A 22468-nucleotide genomic window follows, 5' to 3' on the forward strand; every position below is an offset into this window, starting at 1 on the left:
GTGAAAAAAGGTGCAGCCCACCCAGGAGTGGGGCCACGCACATGGAGAGCTGATGTAGCAAGATGACACAACAAAAAAGAAATGCAGTTTCCCAGTACCGTGGGATAATGCAAGCGGACACAGAAGAACACATGGATAAGGCAAATGAACACAGAGAGCAGACAATGGGGGAGAAGGGGCGAGAAATAAAATAAATCTTTTAAAAAAAGATATGGAATAATATTACATGCTGTTCTCAGGGAATGAACCACACCAAGTCTATGGAAATCAAGATTGAGTGAGATATTTGAATTTTCTTTTCATGCATTTACCTATTTCTTTGAACCTAAGTTTATATACACTGTATGCTCCTTCTCTTTTTTTAAGAGTTGGAAAAATACTCCCTGGAATATGTCTCAACAATCCCAGACTGTCCCTTTTCTTCATATTAAACAAAAATCTCTATGTCAAGTAATAAAACACTTGATTCAATGTGTAGATAAGAAAATATTTGTAAATAAATATCTATAACTTTTAAATGCCATTTAAAAAATGAATTTAAGGATGCATTTTTACTCAGCCTATGAATTAAATATTTGTATGCTTAGTATATTTCTGCCTATGCAGGTAAGATTCAGAAGCTAGCTGACAATGAAAACAGAAAACAATGGAATATCTTCAAAATGCTGAAAGAAGACAATTGCCAGTCTAGAATTCTATTCCTAGTGAAAATATCCTTCAGAAATAAAGGCAAAATAAAGTCTGCTTCAGAAAAAAAAAAAAATACTGAGAGATGCCTCAAAAACAGACACATACACAAGGAAACAGTACAAAACTGTAGGCAGAAAGAAAATGATCACAGAGAAGACAGAGATATAATCAAAAAGGAAAAGCCAAAAAAAGTGTCCATCCACCAAGACAATGTCCCATGGCCACTGGAACATACGCATATGCCATAGAGGCATGCCTCAGGTGCACCCCTCCCCACACATCCCCCACACCAGTGGTCCGACCCCTGCCACAGTTGTGAACTTTCTGTGATCCAAAACCTTCCCAAAAACAAAGCCAAAAAATAAAATAAAATAAAACTAATAAGAAAATAAAGCAATAACTAAATTTTAAAATTAAAAAACTTTTTTTCATTTGTTATCTTTTATGTACCATGACAATTTCTTCCATATGTTTTCCCACTGTCTTAATTTTTTCACCTTTTCTAAAGGTGAAATTTTTTCCACCTTTTCTAAAGAAGCTTTAGATTACAGAAAAGTCACATAGAAAATATAGGGGATTCCCATAAAAGGGAATAAATATGTGGGTAACTCTAACTGAAGAATGAATACATGCAGTAATAATGTATTTAATAATTTCCTAAGGGACTTAAATATATAAATGAAATTAAAACACATATAAACAAGAGGTATAAATTGGGAGCTGGGGAATGAAATTGAAAGTATTAAGGTCCTAGAACTGTCTAGGAAATGGCAAAAGCATTAATTTATATTAGGCTTCAAAAAGTCAAAGATACATATATGATCATCTCTAATAAAACCTCTAAGAGTATAAAAAGGCTGTATAACTATCAAGTCAATAGAGGGGGTAAAGCAGAAAATAATAATAACAACAGCAATAATGAGAATTTTTAAAGCCTCAAACCAAAAAAAAAAAGTGAGAAAGAAGAAAAAAAGGTGACAGAAAAAAACGGGACAAATGGAGAGCAAAACAAGATGATAGATTTAAACCCAAATACAGCAGTAACTACATAAAATATAAACAGATTAAATATTCCAACGAAAAGACAAAGTTTGTTAGACTGGATTAAATAAAAACTATATGCTGCTTACAAGATATATTCCTTAAATATAAAAATATAGAAAGATTGAAGGTGAAATGATGGAAAAAATTTTACTACACAAACACCCTAAAGAAAGCTGAGGTAGCCACATTCATGTCATACAAAGTAAATTTTAAGACAAAAATGTAAATATCTGGAGACAATGTGATGGTATTGTTCAAGAATATATACGTAAAGTATTTGAACTAATCAGAGTTTATCAAAGTTGCTAGACAGAAAAATCATTTAACTTCTGATACTGGCAACAAAATATGAAATTTACAAAACAATATAATTTACAGCAGCATCAAAGATATCAAATACAAAGAAATACAGGATAGTGGGTTGTTTTTCTAACTTCGTGTCAATACCAAACCATCCCACGTTGGGGGAACATCATGCATTACATGCTGAGTTTGGCTTAGAGAGTGGCCACATGTGAGCAACATGGAGCTCTCGGGAGGTAACTCTTAGGCACCCTGCAGCTCTAGGCCTAGTGCATATTTCAGGCACACAGGCTCCTAAGCATAGTCATCAGTATCAAGGGCTCATTATTGGACCATCCTTCCTTGTTGATCTTTGTCATTGCACTTGGGGGATTATTGTTGTTCCACTGGGGAATGTGACAGAGCTCCCCTGGGTGGGAACTCAGCACTCCCTCAGTTGATGTTTGTAACTGTAACTACTATAAAAATACCCAACATATATCCCAGCATATTTATGTTCCCTATATACATGCCCTGGAGAACTCCCCCTACCCATGTGCCCCCATCAACAACACACCACACCAGTGTCCCTCCCCTGCCATAGTTGAACCTCTCTGTGGTCCAAAACTGCTTCAACAATGAAGCCTAATATATTGGCAAATTTAATTAATATGAAATTGAAATACAGTGATGAGTTTAAAGTTTAGAAATAGAATACATTGTAATTTAGAAATACTAAAATAAAGTAAAAATAAATTGGTGTATTAATAAAATGGAAATATTATAAAGCTTTGTTTCTAATGTTTTGCCTTTCATCACTGTAATAGGTGTTGCCCTGTATGTACAGTGGCAAGGCACTTTCATTTCTTCCTCAGTGTCTATATTCTTTCTTTTTTTTTCTCCTAATTTTTAATTTTGTCTTCAAAAAAGTTTTAGATCACAGTAATTCACATACACAATATAAGGGACTCCCAGATATCCAACATCAAACCCTTTTCCCCTTTCCCCAGCAATGATCTCTTTAATGTTCATGTCATATTTGCAGCAGCTGATATACAATTTTTGAAACATAGCTATCAAACATGGTTCCATTTTGGTTTACATTATTGTTTATATTTTAGACTGTACAACTTTCTAAATTTTTAGTTTCCTTATGCTTTACATTATAGCTTACATTTTAGTTTACAGACTTTTTTAGCATCAAGGTGGAAAAAGTGGCCACAGTAGTTGCTGAGGGCAGGAAGAGGGTAGAAGAGATATGATGTGGGGCATTTTTGGAATTTTGAGTCGTCCTTAATCATATTGTGGGGTCAGATGCTGGACTTTATATATCCTGCCATAATCCACTGAAGGTACTGGGGGAGAGTGAGAACTACAGGGTAAATTATTATCTGTGTAGTGTAGCAGTGCCTCAAAATGTGTTCACCGAGTGCAATGATTGTGCCGCATTGATGAGGGAGGTTGTTGGTGTGGGAGGAGTGGGATGGGTGGGTAGGGCGTATACTGGAACCTCTTATATTTTTTAGTGTAACATTTTTTTGTGATGTATATATCTTCAAAAAAATACAATTTACAAAAATGATGTGGTGGGGAATGGGTTATATGGGAACTTATGTTTTCTGTTTTTTACATTTTTTAATGTAATATTCCTTGTGATCTATTAATTTTTTAAAAATTAAAAAAAATACCAAACTATCTTCATTATTGTCTTTATAATAATTATTGAGATCTGAAAGAGTAATTCTTCCCTCCTTTTTGTTTTTCTTTAGGGCTCAATTGCTATTCTTGGCTAACTGCAGTTCCATATAAATTTTAGAGAAAGATTGTGAATCTCTATAAAAATACAGTCTGCAGGCATTTTGATTAGGATAGCATTGAGTTGATGAGAGGACAGATATCTTTATGTTATATAATCGTTTCATCCATTTACATGGTTATTTAGCACCCCATTTATTTAGATCTTCTTTAATCTCTTTTTAAAATGTTGCCAAATTTCTAATCTATGACATTAGAAATCAGGAACGTGGTTTCTCTGGGGGTTTTGAGAAAGAATAGTTATTAGGAGAGAGCATAAGGGAGAAGAGGAATTTCTGTTCTGCAGGTTTGTGCTAGTTCTTTTATTTATCTCCCTCCCCCGCTCCCCTGCTGTTTTGCTGTGTCCATTCGCTGTGTTATCTTCTCTATCTATTTCTATTTTTGTCTTCCCTTCCCATCTTTCTCCTCTAGGATGTATCAGGATTCAATCCTGGGGACCTCTGATGTGGAGAGAGGTTCCCTGTCAATTGCACCACCTAAGTTACTGGTCTCTGCTGCACTTCACCTTGACTCTTCCCTTCATCTCTCTTTTTGTTGAGTCACAGTCTTGCTGCGTGACTCACTTGTGCAGGCACTGGCTCATCGTGTGAGCACTTGGCTCACCGAGCGAGCTGCATAGGCACTGGCTCACTCTGCTGGCACTCATCTGGGCACTTGGCTCGCCATGCAGGCAATCACACAGGCACTCAGCTCACCATGCATGCACTCGGCTCACTACGTGGGCACTCAGCTCACTACGTGGGTACTCAGCTTGCCACACAGGCTCCCACATGGGCACTCAGCTCACCGCATGGGCATTCAGCTTGCCACGTGGGCACTGGTTCACTGCACAAGCACGCTTTCTCTTCTCTTTTTCACCAGGAGGCCCCAGGTAAAAAAGCCTTCAGAAGTCTGATAATATACAGCATGAGAGAATTCACAATGTAAATGTACTGAGAGTAGAAGTGTCTTCATCCACTTCTCATAAACAAACCAGAGAAATCGTATGTGAGAAAAAGTATATGTTTGTAATCAATGTGGGAATGTCTTAATTTGTAACATATCCTTTAAATAAAATTAGTGAACTCCCCAGGAGAGAAACAAAAGATCCATAATCACTATACACTACCGTTTAGCCAAGCACCAGCATTGGTGGGCAAAAAACAGAAAAGAGGAGGATGAAAACTCCTAGGGGAGAGTGCCTCATAATATACGCTGGAGAAGTTATTCAGTGAAAATCATGAGAAAACATGTAATTCATATATCAATAATTGTAGGGCATGTAGGATTCACACTGTTATACACCCACTGGGTCATGAATGAAGGAAGGTCTTCAGTGATCACTCATTCCTTAATTAGGATTAATTTTCTTCTCCTGAGAAGAGAGCACTCCTAAAGTGAAAATGGGAAAATGTTCATGTGAATTTCACATCAGAAAACTCAGACTGGAAAATGCAATACTTTATACTGACCCTTGAGCACATAATTCAGCATAGAATCCAGATTTTGAATAGGACTTGCTAATGAAAATATGTGGGATAACAGCTTAAGATTGAATAAAGAGTTTTATAAAAAGAAATATGAAATTATATTCGACTCAGTAGATTGGTACTTGCATATAGTAAGCAATGAAAGCTGTTCCTGAACGACAGCAAAAAAAAAAAAAAAATGCAGGCTGTTTAGTGGGTTTTGACAAGCACTATTTTCAACAAAATTGAAAAGGATTGAATATCAGAGTGCATAATATACAATAAGATTAAGCATTGTTTCATGACACTTTTGCTTAAGCTATACACACACAAATATATGCATATGTGTATAGACTTTGATGTAAAATTTGTTACTTGTTGTAGATTACAGTCAAATATATTTGGAAACCATGCTCTAGAAATTATTTTCTGACAGAATTCTATGTGTCAGCACACATGGAACTTACCATACCATGTTTATAGCTGTACCATTTTTACATTAGTTCAGAAATATCTGCCCCACAGTGTTAACTTTAGTTTTGTGAATAAGTTTGTGATGGAATAGAATTGAACAAAAATTAAATGGTAAAGATTTTAATCAACTTAAGAAAGAGCCATAGGAAAGTGGATTTGGCTCAACCGATAGAGTGTCTACCTACCATATGGGAGGTCCAGGGTTCAAACCCAGGGCCTCCCAACCTGTGTGGTGAGCTGGCCCACATGCAGTGCTGATGTGTACAAGGAGTGCTGTGCCACGCAGTGGTGTCCCCCATATAGGGAGCCCCACGTGCAAGGAGTGAGCCCTGCAAGGAGAACCGCCCTGCACGAAAAAAGTGCCCAGGAGTGGTGCCGCACACATGGAGAGCTGATGCAGCAAGATGATGCAACAAAAAGAGACACAGATTCCCGGTGCCGCTGACAAGAATGCAAGCAGACACAGAAGAATCCACAGCAAATGGACACAGGAAGCAGACAACAGGGGGAAGGGGAGAGAAATAAATTTTTAAAAATTTTTTAAAAATCTAAAAACATATAAAAAATAAAATTAAATTAAAAAGAGAGAAAGCCATAGGTTATAATAGAGTTAAACAGGGAATATGAGAGCAACAATGTAATGAAGGTAATCAGAGCTCAGTGCCTTCAAAAAGGAATGTTCACGAACATTGGCCTTTAACTCGGGAAGGGTATTAGAAGCAACATGCACTCCCTTTAAGAGAAGGGCAGAAGGTGCAGCAGAGGCAACAAATGCAGGTAAAGGACAGCTGTCCAGGGAGACATTTCTCCAGGTTGCCTCCTGGTTGCCACTTACTGTTCCTTTCTGAAAACCACCCCTGATCTTTTTACTTGCTTATGCCTTCCAGATTTTCCCTTCACTGTCTGAACAGTCACCCTACCATGGACCTAAGCCTGGCCCTCCATCTCTACCCTCAAGGGCCACCTTGGCCATTTGCTCTGCCCGTTACTTAGTTCAAGAGACCCATCGCCCATATGATGTCTCTAAGTAGACCTCAGTCGGGGCTTAGGCAAAAGAGACTGGGGTGTTGAGGAATGAGGAGAGTTTTAAACAAGCACCTCTGGTGTTGTACCTCCCCCACCAAGAAGAAATTCTGTAGTTCCCATAGTCAAGCCATGTGGAGGTCAAACATCTCCATATGGTGTAACAATTAATGAAAGAGATTAGAAGAATAGCAATATTAATAATAATAATGGCAAGTGTTAATATTTATTGAGCCTCTATTATGTACCAGGCATTGTTCCAATATTATACCTGGATTAAGCCATTTAATTTTCACAATAGCACAGAGGTAGATAATGTTATCCCCACTTTGCAGATGAAGCAAACAAGGCACAGAAGATTTAATCAACTAGCACATGATCCCACAGCAAAAAAAAAAAAAAAAAAAAATTGTAGAAAATAAAGAAGAGAGTTAAGAGTAAATTATGAAGTTACCAAGAAAGAATGTTGAATTATGAACTGAACAATGTAAGACTATAATTTTACAGGGTAACTCTAATTTGCCTTTAGTTAGAATTATAAGAATCCTCATGCACTAAAGGCAAACTGATGCTTAAACTACAACTGCCTATACTTGTTGATTTTTGTGTGGCATTTGTGGAAATGACCAATGTCAATCTCTGGGAGTTTTTTTTTTCCCTAAGAGAGATACTACCTTTGTAGCTTCCAAACTAGAGTACTCATAATGAAATGTGGAAATGTTCCAGGGGTTCACCAGACACTAATCCATAAGACAAGAAGCCTTAGCATTAGATTACTAAAATTCACCCAAGTTATTTGGGAAAGGTCTATTCCTTACCTTAATTTGGGAAGTCCAGCAAAAAGGCTGCTGGACAGATTTGTTAGAAGGTCAATAAAATAAGTTATTTAATCCATGTACCCAAAATAACTAGGAAAAAAAAGTCATCAAAATCACAAGGCCCAGTACAACACAGAGACCACCACAGAACTGACATCAAAAGGCTGGGTTAAGTACTGTTAATTAGAAGAGGGTCCTCCATCAAGCTTGTCAAGGAACTAAAAAAAGTTGCTTAAAAGCAGAAAGACAAGGAAGAAGGAGCTAGAGAGCTAAAGATCTATTACTAGCAAATTTATTATTAAAAAGAGAAAACTTTTAGCCTAACGTTTAGACATTGCTTATGTGAAAGGCACTGTCACATTAGAACCCTGACCTAAATTTGGTGCTTTAAAAAGCAATTCAACTCAACTCCCACCCACATCCAAATGCCAGCTGAGAACTCAGACCTCATACCCTTTTCATCCAGAGTTAAAAGGCAGCATGCAGTATCTCCCTCTTCCTAAAATGGCCATTCGGTCAAAAGCCCTGGTGAGTAAAGAGTTAAAATTTTGCACTAAGAACAACCGGTTGACCTTTAAATATGTTGGTTTGAATCCAATCACCTTTCAGCAAGCATGAAATCTGGCACGAGGAGTACTAACGCACACCAATTATTCTCATAGTGTACATGACTGAGCTCACAGAGTCCTGTTTAGAAAAAAGATTAAATGTTCATTTTCCAAAAGCCAGACTCAGAGGCTGGGTGTCTCTGTTTGTGGGATTTTTCCTTTGGTAACTGTCTCCAAAATTGTTGTTGGAGCACTGGCCTTTCCTTGAAAAAGCACAGTTCCTTAAAGAAAAGAGCTTTTCCATTTTTTTTAAACACAGTTATACTAAATAGATTCATCCAACCTTTAACACCTCAAAAGTAAAAATAGCTGAGAGATAATTAACTACTGTCCTCAGTTAAGAACGTTACATGCCATATATGTAAAAGGCAAAACTCCCCTTCCCAGTGAAAGCCAGAAACGTCGATTCCTGCTTTAAGCAAATACATTAAAATCCAGGGATTCCAAACCAATAGTTGAGAGAATGTCTATTTAAATGATTCTTTGCTCTTCAGATGTAGTTCCTGCGGGGTTCTTTTAAGTGGTGAGATTCCCTTGTGTCTTTAAAATATAACTCAATTTACAAAAAATTCCAAGACAGGCTTCTTAAGAGCATAAACCAGGGCCCTGGCAGGGCAGCACGCAAACGGAAGCCCTCCCGCTGTCTGTGCCTTGTGGCCCCCTCGTGAGCTGTGTCTGTCTCGCCTCCTTTTCTCTCTGCCTCCACGATCCCCTCTGTATCCCATCCCACCCCATTTCTGTCACCACATCTGGCACGTGTCAGCCGGCTACATGGAGAATTAACCCACACCTGGACCGTACCTGCGCCTGAGCTGGTTTTTACCCTTGTTTCATCCTTTGCATTAGGGCTGAGTCTCTAAGCTTCCCTCCCAATTCTAAAAACCCTGCGCTCACAGCTCCTCGCTCCAGCGAGAGACTTCGGCGGGCCATGCCCGGGATGGACAGCCCCCCCCTTGTCACAATATTTGGTGTTCCCCCTCATTCAGCCCCTGTCCTCTTGTGAGCCCAAAAAAGAGAAAGGACGGCACAGCCAGGCGGGCAGTGGCTCCGGGCCAGCGCCCAGACCATCACCCACCCAACACTTCTGTTTTGGGGCTGCAGAGGGAGGAGCGTGGTTCCGGAAGAGAGGGCACGCCCAGGTCGAGGTCTGCTCATAGACCGTGTCGGGGAAACATCTGCCGGCCCCAGCCAGGCTCTGCCACAGAAGGCCCCGTGCAGTTTAGTGTCTATTGGGAAAACTTACCGACTCCCCTGGGATTCCAGAGTCCTTTCCGGAGCCCCGATGGAGAAGGCTCCTTCCATAGGCGTCCTGGCAGAGCCGCATGACTTCCACAGATAAGCCAAGCAAGACGGGCCTTCTTCCTGCCCCTGCCTGCTCACTAGGTTCATAGAGCAGAGCTCCCTCTGCCAGATCCCATTTGGAATTCCATATTGAAATGGAATCCCATTCCAATACCTAAACTGATTAGATATTAAGGTCCAGACCTCATCATCAATACCAACTAGCAACTGATCATATGCCCACTCCTCCTCCCAACATCAGCCTTGCCAAGATTTGGGGAGGGGGGGATATGAATGCATCCTTTTGCTATCATCGCCAGCTCAAGCTCCAAAAGAAAAACTTACTTCACCTGAGCACAAGGTATGCCCTACTGCTTGTCCCATGCCTGAGCTTGCAGTTATTCTCCTTGCATGCAATGAATGACTCCCTCAGTTATATCATCCTAAAGTCCATGACACAAAACGAGATGCAATGGCCTATATACTTGAAGAACTACATGGCAACATATGTAGGTACCATTTTCTATTTTATTATAATCTACTGTAGACAAGATCTGCTCAGGCTTAGAGCCCTGCCAGCATTTCCTCTCCTTCCTGTCAGAATTCTACCTACTACACCCTCCACCGCAAAGAAAATGTGGTATCAGGGGAAGAAGAAAGCAGGAGAGACCTGAAGAGAGAAAACTGAAGATTCCGTTTCAGCGCTGTTGTTTAACTGAGTCACTTTGGCCAAGTTGCTGAAGCTCACTGAAGCCTCGGTTTCACCTTCTGTAAAGTGGGGATTATAATATCCACTTCAAAGGGTGCTATGAAGGATGCAAATGAGATAATGACAGTGAACATACTTTTATGAACTGTGAACAGAGAGAGGAGAGGGGAGAGGAAAAGAAATGTGAGAAGGGGAGGGAGGCAGAGGAGGGAGGGAAGGGAGGAAGAGGGGGTGAGAACTGAAAAGATCTGTTCTCCCTCACCCTTTCACTTTAGCAGTCTTCTGATAGGAAACCTAAAGAAAACAATCTGAAAGATAATATTTTTAGGAACTGTCAAAGGGAGAAGCCACTATGATCTCCAAATCCAGTTGAGCTTGGTCTGAGAAGCATGTTTTAGCCCCTAAATGAATAGAACACTGCACTAAAGGCTATGAGACTTTGACCTGCAGGACAAAACCAAAATGTGACCCTCATTTCATTCCCTGTGGAATAAAAACAAGAGCAACTGAAGGTCAAACTTTAGAGTGGGGGAGACAGAACACCTCAAACCATTAACTTACTTTATCCCCATGGCAAAGACTCTGGTTGCAACATCAGCTTCAAGAGGTAATTCCAGCTTTGTGTTTTCTGCCTGGTGCCACTCGAATGGGAAGTTCTGCTCAGAGGCCCAAAATAGAAAACGGGAAGTCAACATAACTGATTTTCCTAACTCCCCAAATGCAAATCACCACACTCATTATAGATGAGAATCATGGTAAGGTGCAAACCACTTTTTTTTTTAAAGAGGTCACATGCTCCCTGTGCGCATGAAAAATTCTACTCCACGGAAGAAAGGAAACATCCATCTGCTTCCTTCCTTAATAAAGGAGGGAGGCAGAGCTGGATTGACAGTGAAGTAAAAGCTGCCAAGGGTTTTCCCATCAGAACCAAATTGCCACTAAAAGTAATGAAAGGCCCCTCTTTGATGCTCAGAGAATATTCTCTGGGCTGGTTTTCTTAAAGTCACATCTCTTGAAGGGAGCAGTTATTGAAGTAGCTCCCCTCCCAACTTCCTCAGTATGTGTGGAATCAATACTTTCTTATCGTTCATGTTTGAAACTCTCAAGTTGAAACCCACCCACCCACACACAGACAGTTTCTGTCATCTATCATCGTTTCTATCTTACTTATGCCAGGAGTTTCTCTAATTCTGTGATCAGACCTGGATTCTGCTTTGCCACACCTTGCCATTTCCTCAGCCAATTCTGGGCTGGGTCTTTACCACCCCAGGCTTCCTGCCTGCTCTCTTGCACAAGATGGCCACATGCCTCTTTCCAGCATACTGCTTTTTTTCTCATTGTTCCCCTGTTCAGGGGGTCTGCTGCAGTTCTCTTGAACTTGTTAATCAAATCTAAATTGCACAGTCAGTGGTCTCACCACTGTTCTATAACCTAGGCAGTGTGTTATGGTAATAAGGGCATGAGTCTGCCAACCAGGTGGATTGGGTAAGAATCCAGCCTAGGAAAGATCTATCACTTAATGGCCTTGAGTACCTGGACAAATTATAAAGCCTCTTAACTTAGTTTCATCAATTTTGGAATGAAGATGCTAGCACCTACCAACTGAGTTAAATAGAATTAAATGGGGGAAGCCGATTTGGCTCAACTGATAAAGCATCCGCCTACTACATAGGAGGTCCAGGGTTCAAACCCCGGGCCTCCTGACCCTTGTAGTAAGCTGGCCCACATGCAGTGCTGATGTGCACAAGGAGTGCCATGCCATGCAGGGGTGTCCCCCGCGTAGGGAGCCCCACACACAAGAAGTGTGCCCCGTAAGGAGAGCCGCCCTGTGCAAAAAAAGCACAACCTGCCCAGGAGTGGCACTGCACACATGGAGAGCTGATGCAGCAAGATTCCAGAAGAAAAAGAGACACAGATTCCTGGTGCCACTGACAAGAATGCAAGCAGACAAAGAAGAACACACACGCGAATGGACACAGAAAGCAGACAATAGAGGTGAGGGGAGAAATAAATAAAAATAAATAAATAATATTGTTTTAAAGAAAGAATTAGATGGAATAAGAAGAACAAAATGGCTAATAGTGGGTGTGGTGACTTGAAGCTGTATGCACCCTAGAAAAAAACATCTTAAATTTAATCCATTTCAGTGGGTACAAACCCACTGTAAGTACAACATTTTGATGAGGCTACTTCAGTGAAGGTGTGACCCACCTCAATCAGGATAGGTCTTAATCCTATCATTGGAGTCCTTTATAAGAGAATGAAGTTCAGAAAAGGAGAGAAAGTCATAGAAATCAGAAGATGAAATCAGCAACACCCAGAAGAGAAGGGACCAGTAGATGCTGCCATATGCCTTGCCATGTGACAGAGGATGCAAGGACAGCTGCAGCCAGTCTTTGGGAAGAAAGCATCACCTTGATGATGCTTTGATTTGGACATTTTCCCAGCCTCTAAACCATGAGAGAATAAAATCTCATTGTTTAACCCAACCCATTTCATGGTATTTGACTAAGAAACTGAAATAGATTTTGGTACCTGGAGAGTTGTGTGCTGCTATTGCAAATACCAAAAATGTGGAAACAGTTTTGGAATTGGGTAAGGGGTAGAGACTGGAAGAATTGTGAGGCATTTGATAGAAAAGGCCTAGATTGCTTTGAAGAGACTGTTGATAGAAATATGAACATTAAAGGTAGTTCCAGTGATACCTTAGAAGAAAATGATGAATGTGTTAATGGAAACTGGAGGAAAGATAATCCTTGTTTTAAAGTGGCAGAGAATTTGGCAAAATTGACTCCTGGTGTTAGATGAAAGACAGAACTTAAAAGTGATGAAACTAGATATTTAGCTGAGGAGATTTCCAAACTAAATGTGGAAAGTGCAGCCTGACTTTTCTACACAACTTACAGTAAAATGTAGGAGAAAAGGGATAAGATGAGAACTGAACTCCTAGGCACAAGGAAACCAGAAATTAGTGGCTTGGGAAACTCTGAGTTTCTAGAAAGCAAATCGCAAAGAATAGTGCTCCATGTGAGGGTTTATTTTTATTTTTTTTAAGATTTACTTTATTTATTTCTCTCCCCTTCCCCCCACTTGCTGTTGTCTTGCTCTGTGTCCATTTTCTGTGTGTTCTTCTGTAACTGCTTGCATTCTTGTCATGCAGCACTGGGAAACTGTATTGTTTTTTTTTGTTGTATCATCTTTCTGCATCAGTTCTCCATGTGTGCGGTGCCACTCCTGGGCAGGCTGCACTTTTTTTGTGTGGGGTGGCTCTCCTTGCAGGGTGCACTCCTTGTGCATGGGGCACCCCTACATGGGGGATTACTCTGCGTGGCACAGGACTCCTTATGCATGGCACAGGACTCCTTATGCATGGCAGCACTGCGTGTGGGCCAGCTCACCACATGGTCAGAAAGCCCTGGGTATTGAATCTGGGCTCTCCATATGGTAGGCAGACGCTCTATCAGTTGAGCCACAACTGTTTCCCCCATGTGAGGGTTTAACCAAACATGGACCCAGTCAGCAATTCCCATGCAAGTCAGGATGATAGATACAGATATTCAGGAAGGATCTATGGAAAGTCCTACTGTCTGATGGTTTGGACCCCAGTGTACTACACACAAAACCAACAAAGTTTTTTGTTAGTTCTATATGAATAGAACCACTGCCAGCCTGGTCTCAAAGGGACAGATTGAAGGAAAAATCACTTCAAGGGTAGAACCATGGAAGCTGAGATAGATAAAATCTCACAGTCCAGGAGAGCAGGCCCACCCATGTGAGTGACAATGTGAGTCTTCCCTGGAGCTTGGAGAGGGTGGGCCTTCCACCCTGTTGTTCAGGAAGAGTTCTGCTGCCCCAGTGTTCTCAGAGACTGTAGCCTATTCCCTGGGGATTGTAGAGAGCTTGGCCACCTTCCAATGCTTAGAGAGTATGGAGCCTTCACCCTAGTGTTCAGGAGATCATGGCCATTGCATAAGGGCTTGGAAGGGTTGGGGCTGCCACTCATTAGGCCCAAAGGAAAAAAACATCATTCCACAGATGACTCTCAGACCTTGAAATGCAATGGAGTATGCCCTGCTGGGTTACAGAATTGTTTGGGACCAATGACCCTTGGTTTCCTTCTGATTTTTCCCTGCGGGGATGGGATTTTTGTCCTATGCCTGACCCTCCATTGTATAGGACAAGCAGATGACTTGTTCTCTAAGTTTCACAGCTCCAAGAGACAGAGGGAAATCGAGCCCCAGAATAGACAACACCCGTAATTGATTTTGATGAGACTTTGTACAAAGCATTGTTTCTGAAATGACCTAGACCTTGGGAATATTGTGATGGAATAAATGTATTTTGCATATAGAAAGAATATGTCTTTTGGTGGTCTAGAGGGTGGAATGTGGTAGTTTGAAGCTGTATATACCCCAGAAAGCATGTTCTTAAATTTAATCTATTCCTGTGGATATAAACCCATTGTGTGAAGGACCTTTCGATGAGGTTACTTCAGGTAAGGTAGGACCCACCTCCATCAGAATGGGTCTTAGACCTATTACTGGAGCCTTTTATAAGAGAATGAAATTCAGACAGAGAGAGAAAGTCATGGAAACAAGAACCTGAAATCAATAAAATCTGGAAGAGAAGAGAGAGACCAGCAGATGCTATCATGTGCCTTGCCTTATGTTAGAGGAGCCAAGGATAGCTGGCAACTGGACTCTGGGAAGAAAATATTGCCTTGATGACACCTTGATCTGGACAGTTTCCTGGCCTCAAAATCATGAGCAAATAAATTATCATTGTTTAACCCAGCCCATTTCATGATATTTGCTTTGATCAGCCTACTAAACTAAAACAGTAGTCTTTCGATAAGAAGAGGAATTAATGTTTATGGAAAGTTTACTGCATTCCAGACTTTGTTCTGACTGCTGTGCCTGTATTTAGGTAGGTATCACTAGTATCCTCATCTTATAGAAGAGGAAATTGAGGCAAGAGAAAGTAAGTGGAGTCACTAAAGTTCATAAAGGTAAGTGTAGATCACCCAAGTTCTATCCAGGTGAGAAGGAATCTTGACCAGGAGATTTTGATTTTAGCATCTCTTGGCCAAGGCTACTCCCAGGTGAGAGGTGAATGTCCCACTTTACCTCAATATAAAGTATACAGGTCATTTCATAGACTTCTCTAGCTCTGATTCTGTGCTTTTCAAGCCTGGCTATTGATTGACTTGATATAAGGGTTGTCTGTTGGGGTAGAATGTATAGAATGTGATGGTCAAGCTGGTTTGAGTATTTTGGTTCCTGGGACAGTTGTCTTTCTCATTTCAAATCAATAATATGTCATTTTGATTGATACTTAGTCTCATTGCCTGGTTAATATGAGTCCTGACTTAAGAAACAGATGATCTCTCAGCTGGCTTACCAATAAAGTTTCCGCACTTGAAAAGCTCAGGTCTAAACACTGGATATTGGAAAATTCTGTTTCAGAGGTAACTTGTGAGGGCTCCAGAAAGACAGTCAGCTGCCCTTCGCATACAGACTTACTTCATCACACATGCCATGTGTCCCAGAGAAATAAAGGGGATTATAACTTGGCCCAGTGGTTAGGGCATCCGTCTACCACATGGGAGGTCCACGGTTCAAACCCCGGGCCTCCTTGACCCTTGTGGAACTGGCCCACGTGCAGTGCTGATGCGCGCAAGGAGTGCCGTGCCATGCAGGGGTGTCCCTCAAGTAGGGGAGCCCCATGCACAAGGAGTGTGCCCCATGAGGAGAGCCACCCAGCGTAAAGTGCAGCCTGCCTAGGAATAGTCCTGCACACACGGAAAGCTGACACACAAGATCACACAACAAAAGGAAACACAGATTCCCATGCCGCTGACAACAACAGAAGCAGACAAAGAAGACGACACAGCAAATAGACACAGAGAACAGACAACTGGGGTGGGGGGGGGGAGAAGGGGAGAGAAATAAATAAATAAATAAATCTTTAAAAAAATAATAAGTGGATTCTATGAACAACTCTACATCGACAAATTAGATAACCTAGAAGAAATGGACAAATTCCTAGAAACACACAAACTGACTCAAGAAGAAAGATCTCAACAGACCAATGACAAGTAAAGAGATTGAATCAGCAATCACAAACCCCCAACAATGTAAATCCATGACCAGATGACTTCACTGGTGAGTTGTACCAAAAATTCCAAGAATTGACACCAATCCTGTCAAATGCTACCAAAAAAATTGAAGAGGTGAAATACTTCCTAACTCATTCTATGGAGCCCAAATCACTCTCACATCAAAGTCAAATAAAGAAAGCACAAGATAATTACTGACCAGTAACATTATGAATGTAGATTCAAAAATTCTCAACAAAATACTGGCAAACCTAATTCAACAGCACATTAAAAGAATTACACACCAAGATCAAGTGAGATTTATTCCAGAAATGTAAAAGCGGTTCAAGATAAGAAAATCAATCAATAAAATTGTGGTAGTTTGAGGCCTTTATGGAACCCAAAAAAATTATGTCCTTATTGGTAATCCACTCCTGTGGGTTGAACCTATTGTAGATGAGACCTTTTGATTGGATTACCTCAGTAAGGCATGGCCGGGGTGGGTCTTAATCCTCTTACTGGAGTCCTTTGTAAGTGAGATGGATACAGAGAAAATGACAGAGAGAAATCCAGAGAAGCAGAGAAAAAGGCAGAGAAAGCCGGAGCTGAGGCAAAAAAAAAAAAAAAACAGAAGAGAAAGGAGACCAGCAGATGCCACCATGTGCCTTGCCATGTGACAGAGGAGTCCAGGATCACCAGTCTTTGGAGAAGAAAGTATTTCCTGATGAAGTGTTTATTTGGACACTTTCAAAGCTTCAGAAAAATAAGTTTATATTTTAATAAATCCTCATTGCAAAAGCCAACCTATTTCTGGTATATTGCATTTCTGGTATATTGCATACCTAGCATACTAAAACAGTATTATACCACATTAATAAATGGAGTGGGGGGAAATGCATGATTGTCTCAAATAATGCAGAAAAGGCATTTTGACTTTGAAAACCTTTAAGAAGCAGAAGCACAAGGGATGTGGGAGAGTTCATTCCATGACTAAAACTGTTCCCAATGACTTTTCCTTTAATTTTTGCTCCTCCTGTAGTTCCTGAGAGTCATGATCTGGGTGATGATGCTAAAGCTATCCTTGCTGCAGACTTTGAAACTGGTCACATTTTTCATGAGCGTATAATCCCAAGATCGGTGTTACACTGTACTGGAGAAGCTATTGAAGATGATGATGATTATGATGAAGAAGCTGAAGAGGCAGATGAGGAAGGAGATGAGGAAAGCGATCAAGAATATTACCCCAAAGCAACAAAACCCAGCAGAGTGCAAGCGGCAGTGAAGCAGGACGTATGTGGCTTTGAGGATAACCTGCACTGGTTTGCCTTCTGTTTCCCCAGAAAGGATGAAATTACAACATTTGACAAGCCTGTTTCAAGATTTTTGGGGTTTGTTTGTTTGCTTGTTTTTGTTTTATGCAGCCTAAAATAAAAATGCCAAATACAATTTTAGTTCCCAAAATAAAATCAATAAATATACTTAAAATATATTTAATCAATAAATATGCTTTTTTACTTTTCAAATATCCCAGAATTAAGTAACAAGTCACAACAAGTCTCTATTTGTGGAGAATTAATCTGTTGCCCCAGTTGGCATTAGGCAGGAGGCCAAAGGCCATAAGAACAACTTGAAATTAATTAATACACCAAAATACCTCAGTCCTGGATACTGATCTTATCATTCTGGAATGACTCTAAAATCATTATTAGTCATTAATGTAATTTGGAAGTGAGCTGTCTGTATCTCTCTTACTCAGAATGCCCTTTAGCCAATTCTTACCTAGAACTGTGGCCAGGAAATGACAAAAGAGGAACAACTTGAACAAAACTTTCAAAGGGAACACTGATCCTTAAATGTCACCTTATGATCTGTGGAATATATCCAGTAAATGGTAAAAACTCATTCTGATTCTGGTAACCAGTTCAGTTCCAGCTTGCTTGAGAATTCTTTTCCCTAAGAGCTAATGCCTGTAAGAAGTTATTTGGAAGGATTGTTCTTCTTGCTCACAGTAATTTATGTATTTCTTTACATATTCATCCTTCCTTATACTTGGGGGACATAATGTTGGACAGGGATGTTTTCTGAGCATTTATTGTTACAGCACTATAAGGGGATATAGAAGTACGAAGGGAAATAGAATCTGCTTTCTAGGAGTCTCATGAGGAATATTGGACAGATACAGGTAGAAGAAAACGAACATGCACAGGTAAATATTTATGAACAGTGGTTAAAAAGCTTGTGTCCTTTTGAATCCTGGCTTCACTAGATAGTTACAACCTTGAACAAGTTTCATAACCCTCCCTCTGGCTCAGTATCCCCTTCTGAGAAACTGGGTTCATAATAGTACCCACTTCATAGGATTGTGGGGAAGTGTTAGTAAGATAATGAACATAAAATGCTTAGCACATAAAAGGAGCTCAACGAATGTTAGGTGCTATTGTTATTTTTTAAAATTGCTTTTGTTTTCACTACTGATATTACTACCACCAACACAGCTACTCTTGTCTGCATTTTGCCCCATACCTTAAAGATAAGAAGGTTCCCAGTCTGCAGTAAACCATCCAGTCGCAATGGAATAATCCATCTCAGGCAAGGAAACTAGGAGGCTGGTGGTTTGTCAGAAATGTCAGAGAAGAATATTTCAGATGGAGGAGATGGCTGTAGAGGGAAGTAAGTGTCGCCTGGATAAAAGAGATAAGTACGTTTGCTCTAAATGGCTTTCTGAGCTGAGGAAAGGCATGTGTTCACAGATCATATGATTTTTTGGTGCTGGAAAGAGACTTAAACATCTTTAAGATAAGTTTCAAAATACAGCTCTTAGATAGTCACAAAATTCTTATGCCTTTCTCTAATGTCATTTGAAATTGTGAGATAAATATAGTACCGTGAGGAAAAGAAGATGGATGCAACTGTAACTTGGAAAAAAATTATTTTGATATTGAAAGGGGTTTTTTTTCCTTTGTCATGTGGCAACAATGTGAATCTGTTTGCTCACCATTAAGTTTTGTTCTTAAGATAGAAAACAGAGCCTAACATAAGTTACTCTAATGTCAAGTTTATCTACTGCTTTATTTCCATATGTCACAAGACCCCTTCACCCTGACTCCTAAGAAGATACACCCCATCTGTGATTGTGGTCCTACTTGTTCCAAACCCCTAATTTTACAGAAAAACCAACTGAGACTCAAGTCAAGACACTCAACCACACAACTAGTCAGCAAAGGAAGGAAATAGGAATCCTGCTGATAGGGGAAGATTCAGAGGACAAAAGGAAACAGAAACGAGGGTTTGGAATAACTTGCTGGGGAAATCAAATGATGAAGGGAGTTCTTAGATTTGAGCAAAAAAGGGACTTAAGCAAAATGATTTTTTTTAGGAAAAGCGTTCTGGCCTATGTAGCACAGTAAATTAACCATGTCTGATTCCTTATCTCTCCATGTTTTACCACCAGAATCTAAAACAAAATATCGACAAAATGCATTTAAAGGTGAAACCCATTTGTAATTTTTTCATCTGAAAAAGTTTTCTATTTATAATCAGTGCTTAACCCATTTTAAGAACAAAGTTGAAATGAGGTTTTCCTAGTTGGTTACAGCAAACTCAAAAGCTGTGTGGCCACAAAAAACATATTCTGTTTTCTACTGAAAAATCACAAGGCAGAAAGTTACAAGCGGAGCACTCAGGAGCTTGGACCCTTGGCTGCTCCCCAAGTCAAAAAGTCAAGTTTTATTCCTACTAAACTTGACTAAAGCTTTCCTAAGAGGTGTCTTCTTGCTCTGGAAAACTTCACTGCACTTGAAAACACGAAGTTCTCCCCAGCTTAGAATTTTAATTCAAGGGATTTTCCAGGAAGAGTCCTCTTTGAACCCCTCACTCCTTCCCCGTACTACTGTGTGCATATTGACCAAGTACAGACCTGTATTCTTGGTAGATGCTTAGTAAATGTTTGATGATAACCCTGGCCTTTAAGAGTTCAGCTGCCATCCTTAGTTTTCATAGCTTTTTCCCAAAAGAGACAGGAAAAAGGAAACTCAAGTCTGGAATTTATTCTGCTTAGCTGCTTCCCCTGTTACTTACCAAAGGCTTTGGCAATAGGAATACTTGTAAAGGGCAAAATAAACACACCCATGTTTGAGTTGCCATCTGAAACCAAAGTTAAACACACTCATAGCATTCTATGTGCTGACTGCTGAACAGCAGCTTTTCCTTAGAAGAAAAGAGGACATTTCTTTTCTCCTGGAAACATGGGAAACAGGCAAGGGCGGCTCTGGAGTTTCTATGTAAGAAACTCCTGACTCTCAGGAGTTGAACCCAGAACCTCTGATGTGAGAGGGAGGTGCCTAATCACTTGTGTCACCTCCACTCCCTGCTTTGTTGTGTCTCTCATTATGCTTTTCTTCTTGTGTCTCTTGTTGCATCAGTTGTCTTCTTCAGGAGGTACCTGGATCTGAATGAGCAACCCGCATGTGGTAGGCAGGAGTCCACTTCCCTGAGCCACAACACTTCCCCACATTGGGTTTTAAAAAAAACAAGTATTGAATTACTTTCTTGAATAGCGAATACCTGAAAATGGTACAAAATTCAGGAGTTATGCAAGATAATACAGTGAAATATAACCCTCTCTCAGCCACAGAACTATTGTAGTTTCTTGAGTATCCTTTCAAAGCTGTTCTATGTATATACAAGTAGATATATACATACATTTTATGGAGAATTTACATATGGCGTATGTAGGAAACTTTTTTACAATGATCCACAAAAAGAAATGAACTTTCTCTTCTGTGGTGTTGAACTAGCTATCTGTGCACCAGTAGCTTTGTGTGTTCATCAGTTCATTTGTGCCTCTCACTGCCACTCTGATTCAGGATTTTTGCTGGTGATTCTTGCTTTTTTTATTTCTTCATATAAACTTTAGAATCAGCCTCCTTAGGAATGGTCTTTTCTTTGTTATATCTGGCATCAATTGTGTTTGGCTACTGATTTTTTAATCTAGTCACATTATTTAATACTCTGTATTTCTGTCGACTAATTTTTCAGTTACTTTTCTTAGGTTTTCTATGTATAGAGTCATATTATTTGCAAATATGATTATTTTACCTCTTCTTTCCCATCCATATACCTCATATTTCTTTCTCTTATCTAAAAGTTTGGCTAGTACCTCCAAATTAATGTTCAATAATGTGATGATAGTGGCTGAAGTTAATGTGAATGCTACCATTGTTTGCCTATTAAACATGGACTGACTTTTGTGGTAAGACAAATATGTTATATTAAGGAGATAAAAAGTTATTTGTATTTTATGAGGTGTGTTTTTATAATCAATAATGGACTTTACTTTCATAAAAATATATTTAGCCAACCATGGATGTGAGCATATGTTTTGCTGTTTTGATCAATTAATATGGTATTATATTGATACATTTTCTAATATTAAAGTATTCTCACATTTCTGAAATAACCTCACTTGGTCATATTGTATGATACTTTTACTGTATCCCTCGATTCTGTTTTTGCATATTTTATTAAAGATTTTTGCTTGATAGTCACAAGAGACACTGGTCAATGGTTTTCTTTCTTTTTGTTGTTGTTCTGTGTCAGATTTTGCCATCAATGTAATCTCTGCTTCATTAAAAGAAACTAGAGGTTTTCCTTCATTTTCTAGAAGAGTTTTAAAAGCATTTGGAGTGGTTGATTCTTTAAGGTTATGAAGAGTTGACTGGTGAAAACATCTGAATCTTGTAGTTTGGGGGAAAGTAGTAGCCTTTTGACAACTTTTCTATTTTTACCTACTGCAGTTCATTTCTTTAGATTTTCATACTCTTCTGAGGCCAGCTTTGGAAATTTATCTTTTCTAGACATTATGCATTTTATCTCGGTTTTTAATTTATTTGCATATAGTTGAGCAAATAAATCTCCTATAATCTCCTTTAATCTCAATCTGTGATTATTTCTCACTTTTTAGTTTTGGTTTCTCCCTTTAAAAAAATTAAGAGTATAGCCAAAAGTCTAATGTTTTTTTCTCCAAAGACACAACTCTTAGATTTAGTTTTATCAGTTCTAAATTGTTCTAATGCATTGGGTTCTGCTTTTAACATTATTCTGTACTTTTTTTTGTTGTTAATTTATTTTCTAAATTCTAGTTTAGGATGCTTAACTCACTTAATTCTTATTTTATTATA

At 39.6% G+C, this 22468-nt stretch overlaps 1 long non-coding RNA gene across 1 annotated transcript in view; it reads left to right on the forward strand.

Annotated features, from left to right (window-relative positions):
- LOC131280739 (uncharacterized) overlaps positions 1 to 21840 on the forward strand; it is a 42974-nt gene extending 21134 nt beyond the window's left edge. The window contains exon 3 of the long non-coding RNA XR_009188433.2: positions 17329 to 21840. This is a non-coding gene — a long non-coding RNA (uncharacterized lncRNA). The remainder of the gene's footprint in view (positions 1 to 17328) is intronic.
- The last annotated feature ends 628 nt before the right edge of the window (positions 21841 to 22468 follow it).

Source organism: Dasypus novemcinctus, chromosome 2 (genome assembly GCF_030445035.2).
Source record: "Dasypus novemcinctus isolate mDasNov1 chromosome 2, mDasNov1.1.hap2, whole genome shotgun sequence".
NCBI lineage: Eukaryota > Metazoa > Chordata > Mammalia > Cingulata > Dasypodidae > Dasypus > Dasypus novemcinctus.